General features: G+C 43.3%; 1 long non-coding RNA gene across 1 annotated transcript; it reads right to left on the bottom strand.

Moving 5' to 3' along the window:
* Window positions 1-22,291: 22,291 nt before the first annotated feature.
* On the bottom strand, window positions 22,292-23,097 carry LOC140346698 (uncharacterized). The gene is made up of 3 exons (XR_011924330.1): window positions 22,901-23,097; window positions 22,484-22,818; window positions 22,292-22,374 (listed from the first exon to the last, which is right to left on the bottom strand). It is a non-coding gene; the product is annotated as an uncharacterized lncRNA (long non-coding RNA).
* Between the last annotated feature and the right edge of the window lie 2,370 nt (window positions 23,098-25,467).

The following is a 25,467-nucleotide window of genomic DNA, read 5'->3' as shown; positions in this document are numbered from 1 at the left end:
TCACAAGCAGGTGATGACCCCAGGCCTATTTACAAATTACAACTGTAATTTAATAAATCAGAAATGTGTGGTTGTTTTCAGACAAACAGCCAGACACAGAGGTAACGCAAGTGCGTCTACTCCGTACAACACGTCTTCACCGCAGTGAAGCACCAGTTCTCCACTGTCCCACTGCGACAGACGCAGCTCAGAGAACAGACAGACGGAGCTGAGAGGAGGAGAAGAGAGACAGGGAGCTGAGAGGAGGAGAGGACAGACAGGGGGAGCTGATAGGAGGAGATGAGGGACAGGGGACCTGAGAGTTGCCTGGTTTAAAATAAACAGGAATTTCGTGTTACTTAGTTTTTCCGACATTCCCGAGACATAAGGAATAGAGACACCATTCCTTCTTGGTTCTTTTTCCCCTTTGTCCCTTATATCCTGCTTTTTGGTTCTCTTCACTTTGTTGAGAGCCCAAGCTTTTGGCACCATTGGTGGGGAACTCAGAACGTCATGTGGAAAACACACTGGTGGACAAAGTGAAACATCTCCAAATGGACCCAGATGACCTCATGGTTTCATATGATGTCGTGTCCCTCACCTGCATCCCGCCCTCTGAGGCAGTAGCAGCGGTGAGGACCAGACTGCAGGAAGACATCACCTTACAGGAAAGGACCAAACTGACACCTGAGCACATCTGCAAACTGCTGGACACCTGTCTTAACACCACAAACTTTCAATTCTGGGGACATTTTTAGAGACAGAATAACGGCTGTGCAATGGGCTCTCCCGTCTTTCCCATAGTGGCCAACCACATGGAGCACTTTGAGAAAAAGGCACTGACCTCCTTTTCAGGCATTGCTCCACGTCTTTGGTACCGCTACGTAGATGACAAATTTGTGACAATCAAGAACCAAGAGCTGGAAGCCTTCTCACAGCACATCAATGCGGTGGACCACATATCAGGTTTACAAGAGAAGAGGCTAAAGAGAACCGCTTGGCCTTTCTTGATTGTTCCACTTTCAGAGAAGAGGACGGAAAGCTTTAAATAGAAGTATATAGGAAATATACACACACAAATCAGTACCTGCTCTTTGTCTCTAACCACCTACTACAGCACAAGCTGGGAGTGATCAGAACATTACAACACAGAGGCCAGGAGGTGCCCACCAGTTCAGAGGGCAAGAGGAAAGAGGAAAAACACATCTCTTAACAAAGTGAAGAGAACCGAGAACCAAAAAGCAGGGCAAAAGGGACAAAAGGGAAACAGAACCAAGACGAAATGGTGTCTCTATGGTTGACACTAGTTCATGTACGGAATCGGGACGGGACCCTACATGATTAACCCTACATGGCGGCTCAGGAATCCAACATGACGGCGACCGAGACCGGTCCCGCTGATACACAGCCAGCTCAGGCAATAATGCAATAATTTTCTCTCCTGGGTCCAAATCCGAAGTGTACGAGACATTTGTTGTTTACAACCCTAACCCTTAATAATACAATCTGAAGCGTATCAAGGGCCGCCGTATTGGATTCTGTAACTTCTGTCCCGATTCTGTATATGAACTAGTGTCAACCTTTGCCCCAGGTCACCCTTGAAAAAGAGGTCAGGATGTCAATGAATGTTAAATAAAGGTTCAGAAGGGTTTGATAACATGTACTATAACGTTGATAAGAGAATACTTCTACTGTGGGTAATCAAGGTCCATTACATTTTTTTTCTCAAAAAGAAAACTCAAAAGTATTGGGTATGGGAAATATGTCCTTAGGACATACTCATTTTTCACGCACTTACCCGATTAGTAGCGAGGTGTTTTGCGTTCGCTGCCGTAAACATCCACAGGCAGAATCCGCCTCATTCATATGTATGACTCTATGTGATATACATGCTAGAATTGAGTGGCACTTAACATTAGCATAGCAGTACATTCTAGCATTCAGGCTTTTCTTCCTAGTGACCGTAAAGCTGTAGGCACATTGTTACTTCATAAAGTGTGCTCCATTTTAAAACCGTTTAGCCCAAAGTGTGCACACGACCTCCTCACGACCCCTGAAGAAGTATCTCACAATCCCTGACTTCTTAGCGGTATGTTTTAGTATTGATAATAATTTCAAAAAGCTTGAGAGACGTGCTGGCGCTCCTATTTATCAGATAGGTACCAATTTGTTAATGTAAACCAGAGCTCCTCACCTTGCTCTAAAGTAATTTACGGTGTGCCACAGGGAGCAGTACTCGGTCCATTTCTGTCTACTCTTTATATGCTACCATTAGGCAACATTATCAGAAAGCATTAACTTCTACTGCTATGCAGATGACACTCAGCTGTATTTATCAATGAAACCTGATCAGAGCGATCAAGTAGACAGATTTAGTGCTTGTGTGAAGGATATAAAAACCTGGATGACACTTAACTACCTGCTTCTTAACCCTGTAAAAACCGAGGTCATTGTGCTTGGCCCTAAGCATCTACGAGACGCTCTATCTGAGCAGATAGTCATACTGTATAATGTCAGTGTAGCCTCCAGTTCTACTGTAAGAAACCTCAGAGTCTTATTTGACCAGGAGCTCTCATTTAAAGCTCATATAAATCAAGCGTGTAAAACAACCAACAACAATTTCCATTTGCGCAACATAGCCAAAATCAGAAGAATCCTGCCTAAAAGCGATGCTGAAAAACTTATCCATGCATTTGTAATGTCTAGATTAGACTACTGTAACTCCCTGCTAGCAGCGTGCCCTAAAAGCTCCATAAAAAGCTTCAACTGGTTCAAAATGCAGCAGCAAGATAACTAACAGGAACAAAAAGAAGAGAGCACATTACGCCGGTGCTGAAGTCTCTTCACTGGCTCCCTGTCGAGTTTAGAATCAAATTTAAAATTCTACTCCTGACCTACAAAGCCATAAATGACTTGGCCCCATCCTACCTCAAAGATGCTATAGAACCATATCATCCAAACAGAGCTCTTCGCTCTCAGAATGCTGGCCTTCTGGTGGTGCCAAGAGTCTCTAAAAGTACTGTAGGAGGTAGAGCGTTTAGCTACCAAGCTCCTGTGTTATGGAATCAGCTCCCGGCCCATGTTAAATATGCCGACACAGTCTCTTCATTTAAGTCCAGGCTTAAAACGTTCCTCTTTGAAATCGCTTATGGTCAGACCAGTTAGAACAGAAATATAAACCCACAGCTTCAGCTACGCTGCCCTAGGAGTAACTGTGCTGGGGGAAGTATGACAGCTTGAGCACTATCCTCTTCCTCCTTCTTATTCTATCTAACAATATGTATTTTTTAATTCCACTTGCAAACTGTTCACCGCCGCCTTCTTTTTCTTTTTCTCACTCCTAAGGACCTGTGGACCCAGATTCCCCTCTCCTGGTGAAGTGGTCCCTGCCCCGTATGGACGGTCCCTCATCTGCCTGAAGAGTGGGTCAAGCTCCAGTCTCCCTCGCGTCCGTCTGTCTGTCTGTGACAGTCAGATCTCTCCTTCACTCTGGAACTCCTCCAGGTTTCTACTTTTTCCCAAGGAGGTTTTTGTAGTTTTTCCTGGCCGAGAAGGAGGGTCTAAGGACAGAGGACTCTGGGACATCGTCCCTCGCCACCACACACTTGCCTGATTCATTTTTCACTGTCGCCCTCAGAAGCAACCATTGTTGTGATTTTGGGCGTTACAAAAATAAATTGAATTGAATTGAATTAAACTATTTTGAGAACCATCCCATCCCAAAGTATTGGCGCAATTTTCAATTCATTATTATCATTATCTTATTAAAAGCTGAGAAACAAAACTAAATTTAAATAATTGCTATTTAACACAAAAATAGGCAGATTTCTTTGTCCAAAATATGGAGTCTGTGTACGGTTTGCTTTTACTGACTGAGGATTGGCTGAGGAACTGGTCACTGAGGATTAGAACTGACTGAAAAATACATGGCTGCTGATTTTGGATGACAGTAACATCTTTGTGGTAGACTCACCCATTACCCAATGTGAAAGAAGGTTGTTTGACATAAGCATTCACAGCGTTTGCTCAATACTTTGTTGAAGCTCAAATTACAGCCTCATGTTTTTTTTAGCATAATGCTACAAGCTCGCTACACATGTTTATGGACAGTTTCTCCCATTCTTCTTTGCAGAACCAATCAATCCGAATAGGTGGGTTCACAGCCTTTTTCAGATCTCTCCAGAGATGTTCAATAGGGTTTACGACTGGGCTCTGGACCGCTCAAGGACATTCACAGAGTTGTCATGTAGCCACTCCTTTGTTTTCCTGGCTGTGTGCTTAGGGTCGTTGTCTTGTTGGAAGATGAACCTTCCCCCCAGCCTGATGTCCGAAGTGCTCTGGAGCAGGTTTTCATCAGGGATGTCTCTGTAACTGCTGCATTTATCTTTCTGTTGTAGGATCTCAAATGGTAGATGTTCGATTTAGCGATTTGGGGGAGTTATTTAGCAGTATATCATAAGACGGGGCACCAGAGTAACAACACAAAAGGGCTAAATACACATTCCAAAATCACAGCTCTTTTAGTCTGAAGAGAGAGTACCGGTTTAGTGACTTTAACCATAAAATCCAGGAATCAGAGTTATTTTGTGTGGCTTATTCATCAAGTAATTAAATCAGCAGGGTTGAATGCACAGTTTCCCAAAAGCTTCCCAACAGGTAAAAACAACAAGCTACAGCAAATCAACTTTCAGATGCATGGAATTTGTTAAAACTACGGATTCAACCTATGAATCAATAGGGAACTGCATTGGCAAATAATAGAGAAAGGATAATAGAGAAAGGATTATTGGGATCGATTTGAAGGGAAGACTTCTTGCCACTTTGTATATTAAGGCCACAAGGCTGAGATTGGCTTACTGGTGTTGGAAAGGAACAGCGGGGCCTTGGAGCAGTCTCAGATGTATACCAGCAAAGATAACGACCACTCCCGCCCAGGGTGTCAGAACACGCGTAAGGAGGCGCTGCGGCAGATCTTGGTGAAAGTTCGGGAAATGGCTCGAGTATTTTTCTCCAACAGATGTCGCTCTTAGCTCACCTTTTCAAGTTTTGCGAAGCGCGGTGAAGAGGAAAACGAAAAGGCAAAAGGAGGTACAAGAGCAAGAGAGCATTTTTCTCGTTCACAACACTTTTGTATGTTTGCGCCACGGGGCGGGGTGTCTGAGATAAAAGGGGAAGGTCTCACTCAGGCTTTGTCCGTTCTTTTAACATTATTACCAAAACCCCGGCTTAACCTTCATTACACACATAAGATGTTTTACAGTGGTTAAAATTTTGTTTTCCATAAAATCCATTTTACTTTACCTCATGGGCATACACAACCGTTCCCTCTAAAATCTAAACACAGTGTTAATTACAAACAAAGATCAGAGATAACAGTAAACACTCAACATTGAATTTAAGTATTTCAAATGTCTGCCAATTTGTGGCAATAAAGTTAATGTCAAATTGTGGGTTTTGCCTTTGATCTTTCATTTACAATTTTACACAGTCCAGATGTATTTTGGGCTCTGCACCGTGGGGTCTGGGAGAGCGGCCCTCCGACACACATGTTGATTTATTGTCACACTTAAGGCAGGAAATGCTTAATCCTTCTTCAACCAGATGTTGGTTGTGTCTGAGCGACACTTGCAGGTCGAGCAGAGTTCACAATGTAAGGGCTGAGGATCATTCCCCTACACTGTTGATCCTGGTGCTGAAAAACATCCCCACAGCCTGATGCTGCCACCACCATGCTTCACTGTAGAGATGGCACTCCTCCCGACAAGACACTTGCTTTTCAAGCCAAAGAGTTCAATCTTTGTTTCATCAGACCAGAGATTTTTGTTTCTCATGGTTCTGAGAGTCCTTCAGGAGCCTTTTGTCATGTGCTTTTTACTGAGGAGTGGCTTCTGTCTGGCCACTCTACCACACAGGCCTGATTGGTGGAGTGCTGCAGAGATGGTTGTTCTTCTGGAAGGATCTCCTCTCTCCGCAAAGACACGCTGGAGATCTGTGAGAGTGACCATTGGGTTCTTGGCCCCCTCTCTGACTAAGGCCCTTCTCCCTAAGATTGCTCAGTTTGGCTGGGTGGCCAGGTCTAGAAAGAGTCTTGGTGGTTAATTTATTTTTTTTCCCCATTATGGATGATGGAGGCCACTGTGCTCAGAGGAACTAAACAGATCTGTGCCTTGACACAATCCTGTCTCAGAGGTCTACAGACAATTCCGTAAACTTCACAAATTGCTTTGTGCTCTGACATCACTGTTAACTGTGGAACCTCAAATCGATGGGCGTGTGCTTTTCCAAATCATGTCCAATTAACTGAATTTACCACAAGTAGACTCCAATCAATTTGAAGAAGCATCTCAAAGATGATGTCATGACAAACTGCACTTTCGTGCATGTGCTTTTTTAAATTTATTTTTTATACATTTGCCAATAATTTTAACACCCCTCTTTCAAGTTGGGGTGTTATTTGTAGAAATATGAGGCAAATAATGAATGTGATCCTTTTTGGAATAAGGTTGTCACATAACACACTGTGGAAAAAGAGAACACATTCCAGGATGCACTGAATAAAACTATTTGTGGTTTCATGCCAACCTATCTGGGCAGAAGCTGAAGGTCACCATGCCTGCCTCTCATGTCACCTGACTTGCCTGTCCCTCGAGTATGGACTGATTGGGGGAAGTAAGTCTTTGTCTTTACTGTTCCAGTAGCTTGGAACTCCTTTCAATCAGGTTGTGAGGTTGTGTGAGCTGGTCTCACTGAGGGGTTTTCAATAAAAACAAAGACAGCAATAAGTCTGAGAAAGTTGTCTGTGCTTATATGTATAGATTCTGTTGTAGAAAAATATTTGGTTGTAGAATCTTCTACAAAGGACAAATGAGGGATTACACCGACATATAGATTCTGTTTTAACTTTCTTAAATGTCTCTTTTATGTGTGTAAATGTTTTTAAATTGTGTGTGCTACTTACATTTCACTTTCTCCCAGGTCACCCTTGAAAAAGAGGTACTAAATAAAGAATGACCACACCCTTAGTCCCAATTTGGATAGATACTGTGTGCAGGTGTGAATGCATTCACAGTTGCAGTTTAGGAACTGAAAACCCACATATATCTGTGGTACTTTTATTCTAAGCAATGTTTTTTATGTATCAACACTGATGAACTTTTTGTTAGCATTCCATAAATCTTTCAGAACCACATTATGCTATGGCTCGATCAGACAAGACAAGCATGCTTCAACTTCATATATAGCAAATTTTCTGTTCCTTTTCAAATGTAGCGTGAAATGATAAATAAAGTGATTATGTCCTGTAACTACTGCATGCTGTTTGAGACTGCACATCTTTTGTCACAGTAGATAATGTTCTATTCTTCCATGCTCATATATAAACAGAATTTCCATATTCATGATGCAAATTCAGTTTGGGATGCAGTGCTTTACACTCACTTAGTATTTTCATACTACTGTAATTATCCAACAGCTGTTTGCTGGTAAGACCAAGTGCACAAGTTTTACAAAGGTTCTGACTTACCTGACACATTTTAATTATTAGGCCCGAGCAACAAAAGCTTATGAGAGGCCTATTAGTTTCATAATGCTGTGCAGAGCCAAGCTGCGCTTGCCTGCTTCATAACACCAACCAACGCAAAAAGACCCGATTTGCAGATTAAGAATGACTCTTGGATGAGAGTCGAAACGTTTTGTTTTTCTAAAAACGGAGTCCAAATTATACAACTGGAACACTTCTGGACTAATGAGGGATTACACCTAGTAACCCAATCAATGCACATCCCATACATACTAATTATTAGTGGAAAAAATAGTACCCAGTATATGCAAAAGTGCATATTAAACAAGTGGAAATCATCTTTAGTAATGGGGTCAATCAAAACTATGCATGTTTCTTTTAACTAGCTGGCTGTGGTTTCTCCCAAGGATCGGATTTGGGTTCATTCTTAATTCTTACTGTACTTTGCATGCGTGAGCAGGATGGCAATCATTGGATGCAAGAAGAGAACAGCACAGTCTTTTGTTTATTTATAAGACTCTCATTGGGATTTTGATTATTTAACAACTTTACTGAGCATCAGATGAGGTATTCATTGATTAAGATCACAGGACATTCTTAGTTTAGAATCAACACAGAGTTAAGGGGAAAAAAGCTTTGCTCCTGATTTATGGAACAAAACCCAAATCATTTTTTGAATGAAATATTGTTTTTCCTTTAAATGAATTCAAAGCACTTGTTAAAGGTTATCCACAGTGACAATGCTCTTGTTTTAAACTATTTCATTCCACATTGTGTGCATTTTAATACATTTGTTTTATTTACATTTTATTGAGGTTTACGGCTACTGTTGTTGTATGTGTTTTATGTGTTTTGTTTTCAACAGGGTACGCATGAAAAATAATGTCTCTCATTTTTTCCTGTATAGATATTTACACTTAGAAAAAAAAGTGTTAATACGATGGTGTTTGTGTGTCAACAATTTCCTTTTTGGTTGAATATTGTTGCCAAGGGACAAATTGGCAGTTGCTCAGTGCATAATCTCCACCTCATAACAGTAGCTGTGTGAATCAGATTAAATATATTATTTTTGATTGCCTCTGACAGTTTGTAGATTTGTGCAACACAAAAGAGAAAAGGCATTGTGGTGTGGTTCAATGTATTTGTTTTCATTATGTATGTTTTCTCATTCATTCTTTTCCAGTTTTGAGTAATTATCGTAAAAGGGAGTTCATGTCAGAGAAATAGCAGGGACTTCTTAAAGGCTTTGTACATAAATATTACAATAAAAGAAAAACTATACATATTATACTATTTTTAAATTAGCTGTATACACTGTGCCTCTCCACAATAGGGGCCAATTGGATTCAACTAAACAAATACAGCAGGTTCTCTCCTCCTCCTGGAGAACTGCTGCAGGTGATGATCTTTCAGCTGCAACACGGTATTTACCCCCAAATGATGTTGTGGGCAGATTCTCATTTCTGAAACAACCATGTAGAAATACACATCCTGTGGTCATGGAAAAGATGTCAGTGTGTTTGAGAAGGGTCAAATAATTGGCATTGAGCAGAGACAACATCTAAAGAGAAGCAGAACCTAAACTACTCCAGATCTGAGCCCCAGTGAGAGTGTTTTTGTGCGGCGGTCACTCTCCATCATCAACACAAGATCTGTGTGAGGAATAATGACACTGGATGGGAATATATCTTTTAACTTATTGAAACTGTGCCACAGCAAATGTGTGATGTAATCAAAACTAAATACCAGGCAGTGTATATATTTGTATAATGCACAATCAGAATCAGAATCAAAAAAGGTTAATTTTTTATTGTCAATGAACAGAATTCACAAACATAGAAACTTGCTTTGGTGTTTCATGGCAACATAAAACAATGAACAATGCTAAAACAACCTATATAAAGTCAACCTGTATAAATTAAAATATTGATAGATCTTGAACTATTTTACCCTAAGTGTCTCCCTACTGTCTCTCCACAGTCTGATGTCCTGAGTCGCAGAGTCCAGTGTGCAGTGTTGGGAAAGTTCACTTTCTACAGGAACTAGTTCAGTTCATAGTTCACAAATTTTAACCTGTTACCACCCACCTATTTTGCCCTGTGCACAATGGTTGGACATACCCAAATGGCATTGCTTATTAAAAGATGATCTTACAGTCCACATGCAAGTGTGATGCATCATTAGAAAGCTTAGGCCTTCTAGTTTCTGCAGATGTGCACATGACACACTGTCAGGGCTTCAGAGGCTCAAACATAAACAAAACATCATTTTTTAGTCTTGCCTGAATATTGTCAATTTGTAATGGTCCTGAGCAAGACATACTTCATTGTGTGCATATACTGTTCACTGTACATGCTGTTTATTTTATTGACAACAACTGTGTAAAGTTTCAGATCTCTGGGAACAGGCATTTTGGTGCTGTTGACTTTTTGTATCAAAAAGTATATTTGGATGTGATCCAAATATGTGCCAACTGTGTCAAACTGCTTTATTACAATTTTAGCTCCTCTATGATCATAAAACATACATTTTGATGTTTTGTAGGCCACTAATACCCATATAACTGCTAAAATCAATGTATGTGAAAATGTGTAAATATGAGTTTACCCATGAATTTCCCATATAAAGGTGAATTTTTTTTTTTTTTATATATATATTTTTTTTTTGTATTGATATAATAATACAGATATCTAACAAAATGTGCGTTCAAAAGGCTAATAAAATCAGAAAACCTTATGCGCAAATTCTAGTCCCCTCTTCTCTTTACAGCCTTACGCAGGAGAATTACATGGAGGATTCTGTGTGGAAAAGTTCTAAGTCCAGCCCCTCATTCAAAAGCAATTTTTATTGGCTAGAATAATATGTCAATCAAAGTCCACCAAGTCACTGCTGACGTTAGCTATGTGGCTACAAACACGTTAGCTTCGCGCGCCGGCGCATTTTTTTCCTCCGGAGGCTGTAGAGAACAAACCCGGTGACAGAAATGGTCTCATTCTGTAGGTAACAGTCTGAGGAAGAGATCGATGCCAAACACCATCTTATAAGTCAAACAGGTCATTTGTTATGGACGGAGAAACAAAGAAAAGATTGTTTAATTGACAATATCTCGAAATCGGATAACTTCAGGAAAAATACAAGTAGATATTGTTGTTCAATGATTCCTTACGAACAGACTGAGCACAAGGATGTACAGAATTAAAGCCGCTTTGTCCGTCATAAACAGCAGACAGGTAGGACATGCGTTTGTAAAAGTTGAGACTTTCTCACAAACTGCTTCTTGGGGCATATTATTCAATGTAAATCAATGACATATTTGTTTTGTTGAGAAAATAAGCTTTAAAATGATGTATGGCTTGCTGGTATTGACCACGGAAATAAGAGGAGAATAAGAGAATATTTGAGGTATGGAAAATACTCGCCGGCGAGCAGGTGGGTGGTAAAATGAACTAATTCAGTTCATAATTCAAAATTTTTAACTAAGTTCACAGCTCCAAAAAATGAACTAGTTCAGTTATTTTTTTCAATATTATGCTATAAGGTTTCTAAATTATTTCCACAGCCCATTTACAACCACAGGCAGCAATTATTTTATTAGTTTAATGCTGAAACTGTGTCAGATTTCATCTTCATATCCAATTTTGAATCCTTACCCAGGATTTACATTCACATTGAAGGGACAGCCTTCCCCAGAGGCAAAGTTTGCACAGAAATGCAGATTCCTCCCATTCTCACCGACCTTATCATAAAACTCACATAACTGGTCGTAGGGTGACTCCTTGCTGCTCTGTTGCTGTCGCGTCCATGCTGCTTTTTGTTCTGATGTGCATGCTCAGTGTGGTGCGAAACGCAAAATCTCTTTCTGCGCTATCGGCCTCTACAACTTCGGAGCTCTCACACTTGCCAGACATAGGCTCTTTTTGGGCAACATAACTGTGTTTTTCGCGTGTGTCTGATGTTCTGAGTCACAGAGTCCATTGTGTGTCTGATGTCCTGAGTCACAGAGTCCATTGTGTGTCTGATGTCCTGAGTCACAGTGTCCAGTATGTGTCTGATATCCTGAGTCAGAGTCCAGTGTGTGTCTGATGTCCTGAGTCACAGAGTCCAGTGTGTGTCTGATGTCCTGAGTCACAGAGTCCAGTGTGTGTCTGATGTTCTGAGTCACAGTGTCCAGTGTGTGTCAGATGTTCTGAGTCAGAGTCCAGCATGTGTCTGATGTCCTGAATCACAGTGTCCAGTGTGTGTCTGATGTTCTGAGTCACAGTGTCCAGTGTGTGTCAGATGTTCTGAGTCAGAGTCCAGCATGTGTCTGATGTCCTGAATCACAGTGTCCAGTGTGTGTCTGATGTTCTGAGTCACAGTCCAGTGTGTGTCTGATGTCCGGAGTCACAGTGTCCAGTGTGTGACTGATGTTCAGATGAGTCAGTGCAACAGCAGAATTATCCCTGTCCATGTCGTTATTTTTGATACCATTATAAGTGGAAATTATATTGTTTGATTTTGAAGTATGTGTATATGACATCTTGCACTTTTGCTAATAGTGTTAGACCCATAACAAACATAAACGACCTATAAACGTAAAATTTACATCTCCAGTGGCTTTAAAAAAAAAAAAAAAAAAAATGTTTTTCTTAAATGTGAAGTACATTATTTTTAGTTTAAAAAACAAAACAAAACACCTACAAAATAAAAAAGTCAGTTCAGAAGCTTCTTATGACGACTACAAGAACAAGGCAGTTTACGTCGCCCGGATCGGCGTCATCGGGGCCCCATCCTGGAGCCAGGCCTGGGGTGGGTGCTCCATGGCGAGCGCCTGGTGGCCGGGTCTTACACGGGGCCCGGCCGGGCACAGCCCGAAAGAGCGACGTGGGGCCGCCCTCCCGTGGGCCCACCACCCGCAGGAGGATCCATAAGGGGCCGGTGCAGAGAGATCTGGGCGGCAGTCGCCGGCAGGGGCCTCGGCAACCAGATCTCAAGACACAGAGACTAACTCTGGGGACATGGAATGTCACCTCGCTGGGGGGGAAAGAGCCTGAGCTTGTGCGGGAGGTTGAGCGATACCGACTAGATATAGTCAGCCTCACCTCCACGCACAGTTTGGGTTCTGGAACCCATCTCCTCGAGAGGGGCTGGACGCTCCACTTTTCTGGTGTTGCCCGCGGGGAGAGGCGGCGGGCTGGTGTGGGCTTGCTTATAGCCCCTCAGCTCAGCCGCCACGTGTTGGAGTTTACCCCAGTGAACGGTCGCGTCCCTCCGCCTTCGGGTGGGGGACAGGTCTCTCACTGTTGTGGCGGCCTACGGGCCGAACAGCAGTGCAGAGTACCCGGCCTTCTTGGAGTCCTTGGGAGGGGTACTGGACAGTGCACCGACCGGGGACTCCGTTGTTCTACTGGGGGACTTCAACGCCCACGTAGGCAATGACAGTGACACCTGGAGAGGGGTGATCGGGAAGAACGGCTTCCCCGATCTGAACCCGAGCGGTGTTCAGTTATTGGACTTCTGTGCTAGCCACGGATTGTCCATAACGAACACCATGTTCAAGCACAAGGGTGTCCATCAGTGCACATGGCACCAGGACACCCTAGGCCGGAGGTCAATGATCGACTTTGTTGTCGTGTCATCTGACCTCCGGTCGCGTGTCTTGGACACTCGGGTGAAGAGAGGGGCAGAGTTGTCAACCGATCACCACCTGGTGGTGAGTTGGATCCGCTGGCGGAGGAGGAAGCTGGACAGACTTGGCAGACCCAAGTGCATTGTGAGGGTCTGTTGGGAACGTCTTGTGGAGCCCTCTGTCAGTAGGGTATTCAACTCGCACCTCCGGGAGAGCTTCTCCATGTCCCGGGGGAGGTTGGGGACATTGAGTCCGAGTGGACCATGTTCTCCGCCTCCATTGTTGATGCGGCTGCTCGGAGTTGTGGTCGCAAGGTCTCCGGTGCCTGTCGTGGCGGCAACCCCTGAACCCGGTGGTGGACACCGGAAGTAAGGGATGCCGTCAGACTGAAGAAGGAGGCCTATCAGGCCACTCTGGCTTGTAGGTCTCCGGAGGTCATCGACGGGTATCGGCAGGCCAAGCGAACCGCGGCCCGTGCTGTCGCAGAGGCAAAAACCCGGGCCTGGGAGGAGTTCGGGGAGGCCATGGAGGAGGACTATCGGTCGGCACCAAAGAAATTCTGGCAAACCGTCCGGCGCCTCAGGAGGGGGGAGCAGTGTCTCACCAACACCGTTTACGGTGCGGGTGGAGGCCTGCTGACCTCGACTGGGGATGTCGTCGGACGGTGGAAGGAATACTTTGAGGATCTCCTTAATCCCTCAGTCACGTCTTCCGAAGAGGAAGTAGAGACCGGGGACTCGGAGGCTGGCTCATCCATCACCCAAGCTGAAGTCACTGAGGTTGTTCGCAAACTCCTCCGTGGCAGGGCTCCGGGGGTGGATGAGATCCGCCCTGAGTACCTAAAGTATCTGGATGTTGTAGGACTGTCTTGGTTGACACGTTTCTGCAACATCGCGTGGCGTTCGGGGACCGTGCCTCTGGACTGGCAGACCGGGGTGGTGGTCCCTCTGTTCAAGAAGGGGGACCGGAGGGTGTGTTCCAACTACAGAGGGATCACACTCCTCAGCCTCCCGGGTAAGGTCTATTCCAAGGTACTGGAGAGGAGAATCCGACCGATAGTCGAACCTCGGATTCAGGAGGAGCAGAGTGGTTTTCGTTCCGGTCGTGGAACACTGGACCAGCTCTATACTCTCCATCGGGTGCTCGAGGGCTCATGGGAGTTTGCCCAACCAGTCCACATGTGCTTTGTGGATCTGGAGAAGGCTTTCGACCGTGTCCCTCGGGGTGTCCTTTGGGGGGTGCTCCGGGAGTACGGGGTCCGGGGCCCTTTGCTCAGGGCTGTCCGGTCCCTGTATGACCGGAGCAGGAGCTGTGTTCGCATTGCCGGCAGTAAATCAGACCTGTTCCCAGTGCATGTTGGACTCCGCCAGGGCTGCCCTTTGTCACCGGTTCTGTTCATAATTTTTATGGACAGAATTTCTAGGCGCAGTCAGGGGTCGGAGGGTGTCCGGTTTGGGGACCACAGGATCTCATCTCTGCTGTTTGCAGACGATGTTTTCCTGATGGCTCCATCAAACCCGGACCTGCAACATGCACTGGGACGGTTTGCAGCCGAGTGTGACGCGGCTGGGATGAGAATCAGCACCTCCAAATCTGAGGCCATGGTTCTCGACCGGAAAAAGGTGGCTTGCCCTCTCCAGGTGGGTGGGGTGTCCTTGCCCCAAGTGGAGGAGTTCAAGTATCTCGGGGTCTTGTTCACGAGTGAGGGAAGGATGGAGCGTGAGATCGACAGGCGGATCGGTGCAGTGGCTGCAGTGATGCAGTCGCTGCATCGGACCGTTGTGGTAAAGAGGGAGCTGAGCCGAAAGGCAAAGCTCTCTATTTACCGGTCGGTCAACGTTCTGACCTCACCTATGGTCATGAGCTTTGGGTAGTGACCGAAAGAACAAGATCGCGGATACAAGCGGTCGAAATGAGTTTCCTCCGCCGTGTGGCTGGGCGCGCCCTTAGAGATAAGGTGAGGAGCTCGGCCACACGGGGGGAGCTCGGAGTAGAGCCGCTGCTCCTCCACGTCGAGAGGAGCCAGCTGAGGTGGCTCGGGCATCTGTTCCGGATGCCTCCTGGGCGCCTCCCTCGGGAGGTGTTTCAGGCATGTCCCACCGGGAAGAGGCCCCGGGGAAGACCCAGGACACGCTGGAGAGACTATGTCTCTCGGCTGGCCTGGGAACGCCTCGGGATCCCCCCGGAGGAGTTAGAGGAAGTGTCTGGGGAGGAGGAAGTCTGGGAGTCCCTGCTCAGACTGCTGCCCCCGCGACCCGGCCCCGGATAAGCGGCAGAAAATGGATGGATGGATGGATAAAAAAGTCATGTTGTACATTTTAAAATAAGGCACAGTACATAGTGATATTTCTGAACGTTTTTCAGACAGTTCCCATTTGTCTGACAATTAAACCTGAATTAATAAGTTTAAAAAACATTTGTCAACACATTTCCATTGGATTGACATAATATTGTTTGAATAAGTTATCAGGATATTGAGATATTATTTTTTGTCCATATCTCACCTACCATCTCTTCTTGACATTATTAAGCATCATATTGTGAAACACGTATTATTATTGTTTCTTCAAACCAAATATAGATAATGATTACATGATCATACTTTGTCAAGAACATTCCGTTGGTGCTGCTGACACAGTGGAGCGTTCCAATAAACTGCTTTACGAGGTGCAGTGGTGGGATTTGTTGCTAGAGCGCACCATGTGCTTATTCACTGTCATTTACTACCTGTTCCAAGAGGCATTTACACTTTTGCTTTTAGTGTAATTCTGCGGTAATTGTAGACAAAAAGGTTACTCATAATATTCTGGCAGCACTGAAATATGAACCGAAAGAATGAGCTCACCTGCACATTTTACTCTGTCTATTACAATAAATAAATAAATCAAAGACGCCTGCTGAAAACACATGAAGGTCAACGCGGCTGCTGTAATAGAGTTCTTCCAGTAAACCTCTTTACAAGGTGCAGTGCTAGGGTCCGGGTATAACGTTACAAGGGCACACAGTCTGCTTGTTCATGGTTAACAGTGATTTACCGTCATAGACTTTTATGGCCACGGCTTTGCTTGGAAATAAAGAGTTGGTTAGGTGCATTTTAATGTTACTTTACTGCGACAGAGGGATTATCACGCCACATCTTCAACAGTCAATCACGGACAAATAAAAGTGTCTGTGGCTAAGGTGTTCATTATGAGTCTGACAAGTCAATTCAAATATACATGGAACTGTAAGTTATAATGCATATAAATGAGTTTGTGTGAGAATAATGCTCAGGATGCTATCAGTAAACACATCATATAGGTTAGGAAATAGATTCAGTTCAGTCAGGACATTATATATTGGCTGTGATGTAGTTTAGAGGTAATATAGTCACAATTGGTTAATTAAACCTATCTATCTCCATTAAGAAACTAGTCGAGCACACTCAGAGTAAGAATGCATGTTTTGATTTATTTTTGAGCTTCGATACTAAAGAACATCACAAAGGCAAAGCAATAACATCTCCATAGAGACAAACAGGTGGCAGTCTCCCCCCCAGCCAGCCTTGTTACGCAGTCCCTCTTTAACGTGGAAATAAGTGTGCACAGCTCTGTTTGCAAAATGTCACTTTCTGGTCCGAGCTATGAAAAAAAGTAACCAAAATGTTATGCAGACTTTTTGCCTGATTTTTACTTTCTCAAAAATGTGAAAAACCTGAGAGACGCTGACACCTCGTTTAAATCTGAATATTCGCTTTTAGAACACACATGCACTGGAGCCAAACATATTTTACTTTATTACATAGAAATGTGTTTGTTACAACACATTCATTATTAATTCTGTTTCCACGTTAAAGCTTATACGTTGAGATAGCAAACTGAATAAAAAACTAAGTTTTGATTGACTTTAAGTTCCATCAGTCCATACTCTCTCATGTAGAGTTGGTGTTAGAATGCCCAAAAACAATAGCCAAATAGCCCAAAACAAAACCTAGTCATTTTAGCATGCTAATGTAAGCATGCTGTTGTAATGAATGCAATTTGAAGGCAAAAATGCAGAAAGCGAGTCTGGTAATGTTTTATGGACTGAAAAACTGCACAAGAGACCTCCGGATCTCTACCTTTGCAGTAACAATCTAGGGACAATTGAAATTAGGTGTTTTCTGAGGCTCAAAGGGAGAGAACCTTGTAAACAAGGATTAATGAAATAAGCGTAAATTAAGCTGAATTCTGAATGTTGGCCCTGTGACGAGTTGGCCACTGTCCAGGGTGTACCCCGCCTAAGGCCCAAAGTCACTGGGATTGGCTCCAGTCACCCCCCGAAAGGAAAGGTAGAAAATGAATGAATGAAATGAATGAATGAAGCTGAATACAACTCTAGGTATGTTCATGATGAGGGCAAAATCAAAAAAATATGCCTTATATGTGTCTTTTAATACCTTGTTGAGAGGGATTTGACCTCAGCTACATTTCCGTATTTGAACATATAATCTGAATTTGATGACCCAGAGAGATGTGCAAACCATAATATTTATAATCATTACTGTCTGAGTATCATTTTTACATCCTGTGCTATTCATGGAATAATGTCGACAGTTTGAACCACTGATAAAAGCCTTTTTTAAATGCTGAAATCCTCATTATGTCTGAATTATTTGAATTGCTGAATTGGCTGACGACTGGTTGACATTTTTCACAAATGAATTTTGGAACATCTCTACAGCCCATTGTACCCTACAGTGTCAGACAGCCACCATTTTAACCCCACTTCATCAAAGGCCTATCTAGTCTGAAGAGCCCTTTTCACACATAGATTTATCACTGTGCTGATAGTGACATGAAAACAACAAGAGATAGCAGCATGATGTGAAATATTGATACCAACTAAAGTTCAACATTGATAGCCCACAATGAATGTCAAACCAGTCACACAACAGTGATGAGAGTACCCTAATTTCATTCAAATTTCAGCCATGCATCAAGTGAATACTGGCCCAACATCAGCAAACATCTTTTAAAAACCAGCAAAGACTGTTACAGACGGATGTATTAAGCCAACATGCTAGCAAATAATTTGTACCTGTACCTTATATCCTTGTGGAAACTAAAAGTGCATTATAAGCATGTTTCCCAACCTAGTAAACATGCTAGGGGGACTTAAAATGGTTTCAGATTTTAAAAGATTTCAATATCTGAATAGGGGAGGATTTTGGACATACATACAGTATTATTAAATCATTGATCCATCTTTTTGCGATTATCATTATCCGAGGATAACTGAGCTACTCACTGAGCCTCCAAAAAAACTGGGTACTCTGCACTATTGTTAGCCCAACACAATTGTGAGAAACCCATCCCCAACCTGAAGGCAAAGGGATGCAAACCTCTCATTCACTGGAGTGAACTCCCCCACGTGAGCTGTGGGGCTGTGAGCCTCTCCCAGCAGGCAACGCGTGAGAAGTAGAGTGTCCAGCGGCTCAAGGAGATGGGCTCCAGGGCCTTGTGCATGGAGATGTCACAGCAAGGCAAAATAGCTCAGAGGTTCATTTGGGCGCTCAAACCCATCCACCACGTGGAAGTGGTGGTTCAAGGAGGGGGTTAAAACAAAAAAATAATAATAACATACTACTATAGAACGTAAACCAATGTATTTTCCTAAAACTCCTGTTAAGGCATACTCGGAGGGTGAGAGCATTTTACTTTTCATCTGATAAGACAGTGGTATACAAGCCATAACTCATTTACCTGACATATTTGGAATGGTGGACTTCTGCCTTTGTCAGAGGTGGCCTGAGCAGTTGACCTTGATGTTACAGGGGTGGACAGTTGAAGGATTGCCCATTATATGAAATTGGAAATATTCCGGTTAATTGTATGTTGTGGTAATAAAGATGCTGACAACTTTAATTGTAGAGTATAGTCTTACTGCCCATGCGCAGACAACGGTATGGTACCGTGAAGTGTCAAAACATTCATACACTTTAGGTTCATATGGATTTCAACCTGGTTTGTCCCTGCGGTTTTCGTGACGACAGGAGAAGGCGACGTCAGGTGCATAGGGGATGTACTGTGCTGCACAACACACCTTCAGATGTCACGCTTCAACAGCTCCGGCTGTCCTGCAGTCTTTCCTTCTAACAGTCTATACTCTGCACTGCGACTCGGGCTCATGTGGGTCCATTGACTGGAGATTAACGCCTGAAACAGACTGTATGCGTCAGCGAGAGGTGTGCGCCCTCGGTGACCGAGCTTAAAGAAGACACAGGGAGTGAGCACACAGAAGCATCTGCAGCTGCTGTCTCTATGCCTCTCTATGATCTATGATGCAGTCAAGAGTACTGTCCATAGAACAAGTCTACCTAAGTAATATGTCCATCTTCACCGTCTCTGTGGGTTGGTTAGGTTAGACACAAAACTTCAAAATAAAAGTCTAGGATCACTTTCTTCTGATGTTTAATCAATTTGTGATAGGCAAGTAGTGTCACTTCTAAATGCATCAATAAAAGCGCGTTTTCTCTGTATTTTAACTGAACTGCTCGAGTCTCTGGGTTAACGAGTGGCTCCGGCTGCGACCCAGGGCGCGCAGCTGGACGGCGTTTTAGTGTGCTGTCTGCTAACTGTCTGCTTCAGAATTCCTGTGTGTTTCAGGCATAAGCAACCTGACCAAACCAAGAAAGCTAATACATAAAGATCCTGGATCTTTGTTTTGGGTGTTTTAAAGCATAAAGCAACACTGTACGTCTCAGAACTTCTTTCATTTGAGTTAGATTTTTATGTTAATGCACGCTCTTTTCTGGTTTTGTTAGCCCTTTTGAAGTCCTGATATGCAGATTCATTAGTGTTGTGAGTTGACAAAATCAAAATCATTTTGGTCATAATGGTCTTGGATGGTTCAATTAACTAAATGTTTTAATTATGAGCACAATGGTAGACGTTATTGCATGAAATAACTCCATAACTACAGTGCATGCATCACTTGCATTACTATGTCTGCTTTGATCGCACAAACAGAACCATGTCACGTCATGGAAGTCTTTTCTGGAAAACAAGCACATAACTGTGTTGTTGGGCAGTTCAAACCTCAGAACTTCTACAACTACATTAACATAGAAATTAACATTGTTTAATTGAGTGATTTCAGTTTTATTGTGTAAATGTCTTTTTTTTTGTTGGTTGTACATATACTGCAATTCTGCTCTGATTGAACTATTATTGTTAAGTATATGATACTATAAAATTATGTTAAGTGTTTTTGGTGTATAAACTTGTTTGGCCAGGACATGCAAACTTGACCTTTTTGAGCTTTTAACCAACATTGTTCCATCATCAACAAGTTTTGTTTAGCTTCAGTCACCTTTGTCCCCCTGAGCCTCAATAGAACACTCTGGTCAAAATGTTCCCCATGGTATTGCCCTCTGCTGTCCCTAGATGGCACTCACCAATCCTAATGAGAAAACGCTTCACAGATTCAAAGCAATGTGTGCTTTTAGTAGATACAGTAAATGTCATGTTTTAAGGCCAGCAGCAAAACAAATAATCTCTAATATGTGACTGAACGTGGCCAATCCGGTTACATGTCTACCCGGAGACATTTTGAGTTATTCACAGATTCTGAAAGTGTGAATTCAAAGCTTTCCAATGATGTCTCACTCATGTAGATCTGATAATATTTGAGTAAGTTGTGGTCATTTGAATGTATACAACTCTCAAACCCATTCACTGAGAAAACGGCTTCCAAAGTTTCTCACCGGAGTGAGCCCAGAGTCACAGGAGGGCTCATTTGCATCTCATTGAGATAAGCCCTCCCCCCTGTCACACTGACACCACCTCCCCCTACAGCTGTCACTCAAGACTCAAGAGGAGTGTTGTTATTGATGGTAACTGGACTTGAATCAGAATTAGAAGTTACTATATTAAAATGGAAATACTTGGATTACAAAAGGCCCTGAATAGAATCAAAGAATCAGAATGAGAATAGGGTTCATTGCATTTGTCGGTAAACATAATTCACAGGTGATTCAGTGCACCATCAATGGTGCACTGAATGATTCAACACAAACAACAAAAGATAAGATAAGATAGCCTTTAATGTTACAACGCAGTAGATACAGGGGGAAAGGACAGATAATTTATAGGAAGTTTAAAAAACACCCTCAATAGAAGAACTCTTATAAACAGATGCCAGGTATACGAACTGCAACATATGAGATAATAGACATCATAGGTACACCATCAGAGTCCAATTACGTCCGCAGCCTCTTTTGCACATTCGTCTTCTGTGCTGTGACTCTCGGCGCTGGGCATGTGATGTCTTTTGCCTCGTCAGCACAGAAAGGCCTGATTTTTTCATGCAGGTAGGTCTGCCTGTCAATGTTCAGTCCAGGTGGGACCAGGACATGGAGATTGTCAACCGGAGGCAGAACAGCTGTAGTGCGTAGTAGCTGAAATTCCACTGGTTCTGCTCCACAGTGACTTTTCGCAAGCACCACACCTGGTCTCTTGGCATCAAAGCTGTAAGCAAATAACAGAACATTTAAGAAATGGCTAACTATTTCACATGAAACACTCATTAACTATTTTTTTTTGTTTGAATATAAATACCTGAAGTGCTGATAGCTCTTGATCTTTGGAAGCCGTCTGAAGAAGGGACTCAGATGCTTCTGCCAGTCGAAGTTCTTGACGAACACTTTGCCATCCGCCGTTCCAACAAGCTGTGGGATATTGAGGTGACTCTCAGGAGAGCTGTTTTCCACTACCTGATGACAAGGGCGACAATGTAAAAAAAAATTAGAACAGAAGAAAAATATCTGCACTGAAGTTTTGCCAGGCTAATGTTTGCACATTACAGTAGTCAAATAACATAAACTAACCTCAGCGATGTCTTCCAAAGTGTCAACCCTGGTCTTCATGTATGCTTGCTTGATAAGTCCAAAGCCACAATCAGGGGAGAATTTCGTGTGGCCAGCAATGAGGAAGTGGATGTCCATTGTGTGGTGAAGCTTGTGTCCAACACGCCAGGCAGCATACCACAACATGAAATTGTTTTTGTTTTGGCCACTGCAGTTGTCACAATGAAGATCCACGTATTTTTCTCCAACCCCGAAGTTGTTGAAGAAATGATGCATGTAGCTTATGACTTCATTGCTTCCCTTACTTGACGACATGCCTTCGTCAATCAGGAAATTGACCTGCTTCTGCATTCCTTCACAGGAGACACCAAAAAGGCCACATTTTCGTGGAGTCAGGAAATACATTGGCCCCGGCTGCAGAGGGTTTGAGGGAAAGTGTATCTGTAGTTGACAGAGAGAGAGAAAGGAGATTAGATTAATACATATGACATTTGATTAAGACGTATATGTCTCTATAATTGCTATTCTGCATTTGCACTATTAGTAGTACCTGCTGTGCAAAGTCGAAGCTGTAATGCATCCTGATGTCTTTGCTTGCTGGCGGTGAGGGTCCGAAAGACAGCACATTAGATTCTGTTGTCAGTCTGCAGGCAGCAATCAAAGTGTTGTAAAAAGTCCTCTCACTTTGCACAAGGGCAAGATGATGCACTTGCTTCTGGACAACTTCAGATTTTCTTTCATCTGGGACATTTGCACTTCGTATCAGCTGCTCGTTGTTGCTCTGACACTGCCAACAGAGATCTGTGCGTGGCCTGCAGCTTCTGATGTGTGGGAGAAGCTGTTTCCACAGTGATCTGAAGCTTGATTTACAAACTGCAGGCTCACCTAAAAAACAGATGTTGCTTATGGTTAATTATACTCTAATCATTAAAACATGAAAATCACCAAAATAATGTTTTACACTTACCAAGCTCCTTAGCAGACTTCACGTAGAGACGCCAAACTGAGGCCTTAGTCACATGGGTTGGGAGCAACTTCACATGCCAGTCCTTATGGCCAGGATGTCGACCAGGTAGCATTATGGAATGGACTTCTGCATAGTTTTTGATAAACTCTACAACGGTGTGGATGACTTCATGGCTGATGAACCTGCGTGAACGTGGCTGTGGCTGTGCGCGCTTCTTCCTCAACCGTGGTGTTGCTCCATTTTCATCATAGTGTTTAATTATGTCAGTCAGGGTGTCTTTGCCAATTCTGAAAAGGGGGAAAAAAGGATTAGGGTTGACAGTAATATGGGAATAACACGCTTCACGTGGCTAGCTAGCTTGTGATATCATGGCTCACCAGGTTTAGACCAAAACAGGCACTCACAACACAAACACGACCACAACAGCACGCCAAAACATAACTTTCAAGCGTGTTTGTGATGCCATTTATTCTGCATTATTCACATTCTGACGTTTACGTCGTATTTAAGACTTAAAACGCGGAGGAGCGGGACACGGCCGGGGCTAGCGGCGCTACGTGGCTAGCTAGCTTGTGATGGCTCAACAAAACAGGCACTCACAACACAAACACGACCACAACAGCACACCAAAACATAACTTTCAAGCGTGTTTGTGACAACAGCACACTAAAACAGGCGTATTTAATATTAATCATTACTTACGCCATGAGGAACAGGAAAGTACTTCTGCAGTCTTCCGTGCCTCCTATGAAAAAGCTTGTCCGGGCAAACTTGCGCTTCTTCTGGGGCTTTTTCGTGGACGTCGTCAGCTCAGAAGTTACGACAGAACGTCTGTTTGCTTCCATATGTCCGATAATCCTCATATCCTGCCACTCTCTTTCTGCTGCTAATGAGTCGCTCCGTAGCTTGTACATGAGTTCTGGAGTGAGTTTCCCGCTACACGATTTGCTTGAGAGTAGAGAATTTTCTTTTCTTCTTGAGTAACATTTGCAGTCAAAGTTACGGAGCGATAGCAGAAGGATCCATTTTTCAACTGATGTTACACAGCGCGTGTTGCTCCCTGTGTTGCTGCTTATCAAGTAGCCATGCGGCTGGCGGCTCAGCCCATTGGCTGACTACAATAGCGCAGCTGTTCATATGGAAATGCGGTCACACCCCTCTGCACGTCCAGAGAGCGCCCGAAAACACCACATTTTAAACGGCTTTATTTATGCTTTTAATGCTGCAAATACTGTTATCTGATACATCGAATGGCTGGTCCATATCTTCAACTAGCACATTCTGCAAAAAAACGAAAATCACAAATTTGGGGAAAAAAAAGTAAAATGCTGTTTTTCTCAGTTTCACCGAGGCCGACATGGTCCGACAATTCCGGTGGCGAGTCACATATGTGTCCTTTAAAGAAAAAAAAGCCTCTTATTTTTTATGTATTTATTTCTATTGTTATTTTTAAAAGTAAGACCCCAATATAAAAATCCTTCCTTTGCATTGAATTTTTATCTCCTAATATACTTATGGCAGGCTCTCTGTAATGCACTGTTACATTGCATTTACATTACCTCAATATGACCATCCGTCTGAAATAAATCAATAATGGCTGCATGTGTTTTATTTATGAGACAGGTCGACACAAATGACATATCTGGCAGTGAATCCACGGGTGATAAGTTAATTTGTGGCGCGCCCATGTTATCTCGATGCAGTGACAAACCACAATATGGTGGCTTCCCGTAACATTACCTTATTTCCCAGAAGCGTTCTTGTGTCCGCGCCTCTGTCATCACTAGTCGAGCTCCGAAACTGGAAACCATTATTTATTACGACTTAATAACGGCAAGCCTGGCAACTGAAGACGTGGTCAGCAGAACAAAAAGTGGCCATGAAAACGCGGCTTTTATGAAATTGAGTGAAGGATGATGACAAGAAAAATCTATGTGACATGTATGTTACTCTCAAGGGTGATTTTTGGTCTGCAGGTTGTAAATGTAATATTATTTTTACTGGTAAATTTAATCCATCTATTCAGCGGTCCAGGACTGGGTCCTGGGGATAACTTCCATGAAATGTATATAAAAAAAAAAAGGTCACATTTTGAATATCTGCACACATCAATGATTAGGATAAGATTAATTGCAATTTGCATGAGTTGCATGGATTTTAAAATAAAAAGGCTCAAACATTTGCTGTACAGCATGAATTGGGGATATGACCGTGTCCAGCCAGATGAGGAGTGTCCTGCCAGGTGAGGAGCGTCCAGCCAGGAAAAGAGCGTCCATCGAGGAGAGTAGCATCCAGCCAGGAGAGGAGCGTCCAGCAAGGTGAGGAGTGTCCAGCCAGGAGAAGAGCGTCCATCGAGGAGAGGAGCATCCAGCCAGGAGAGGAGCATCCAGCAAGGTGAGGAGCGCCCATGGAGGTGAGGAGTGTCCAACAAGTTGAGGAGCGTCCAGTAAGGTGAGGAGTGTCCAACAAGGTGAGGAGTGTCCAACAAGGTGAGGAGCGTCCAGCAAGATGAGGAGCGTCTAGCAAGGTAAGGAGTATGCAGCAAGGTGAGGAGCGTCCAGCAAGGT

The sequence above is a fragment of the Eucyclogobius newberryi genome, unplaced genomic scaffold (assembly GCF_026437365.1).
Source record: "Eucyclogobius newberryi isolate DKJ021-1_F unplaced genomic scaffold, fEucNew1.0.hap1 SCAF_11, whole genome shotgun sequence".
Classification (NCBI taxonomy): domain Eukaryota; kingdom Metazoa; phylum Chordata; class Actinopteri; order Gobiiformes; family Gobiidae; genus Eucyclogobius; species Eucyclogobius newberryi.
This window is presented reverse-complemented; position numbering and strand designations above follow the sequence as displayed.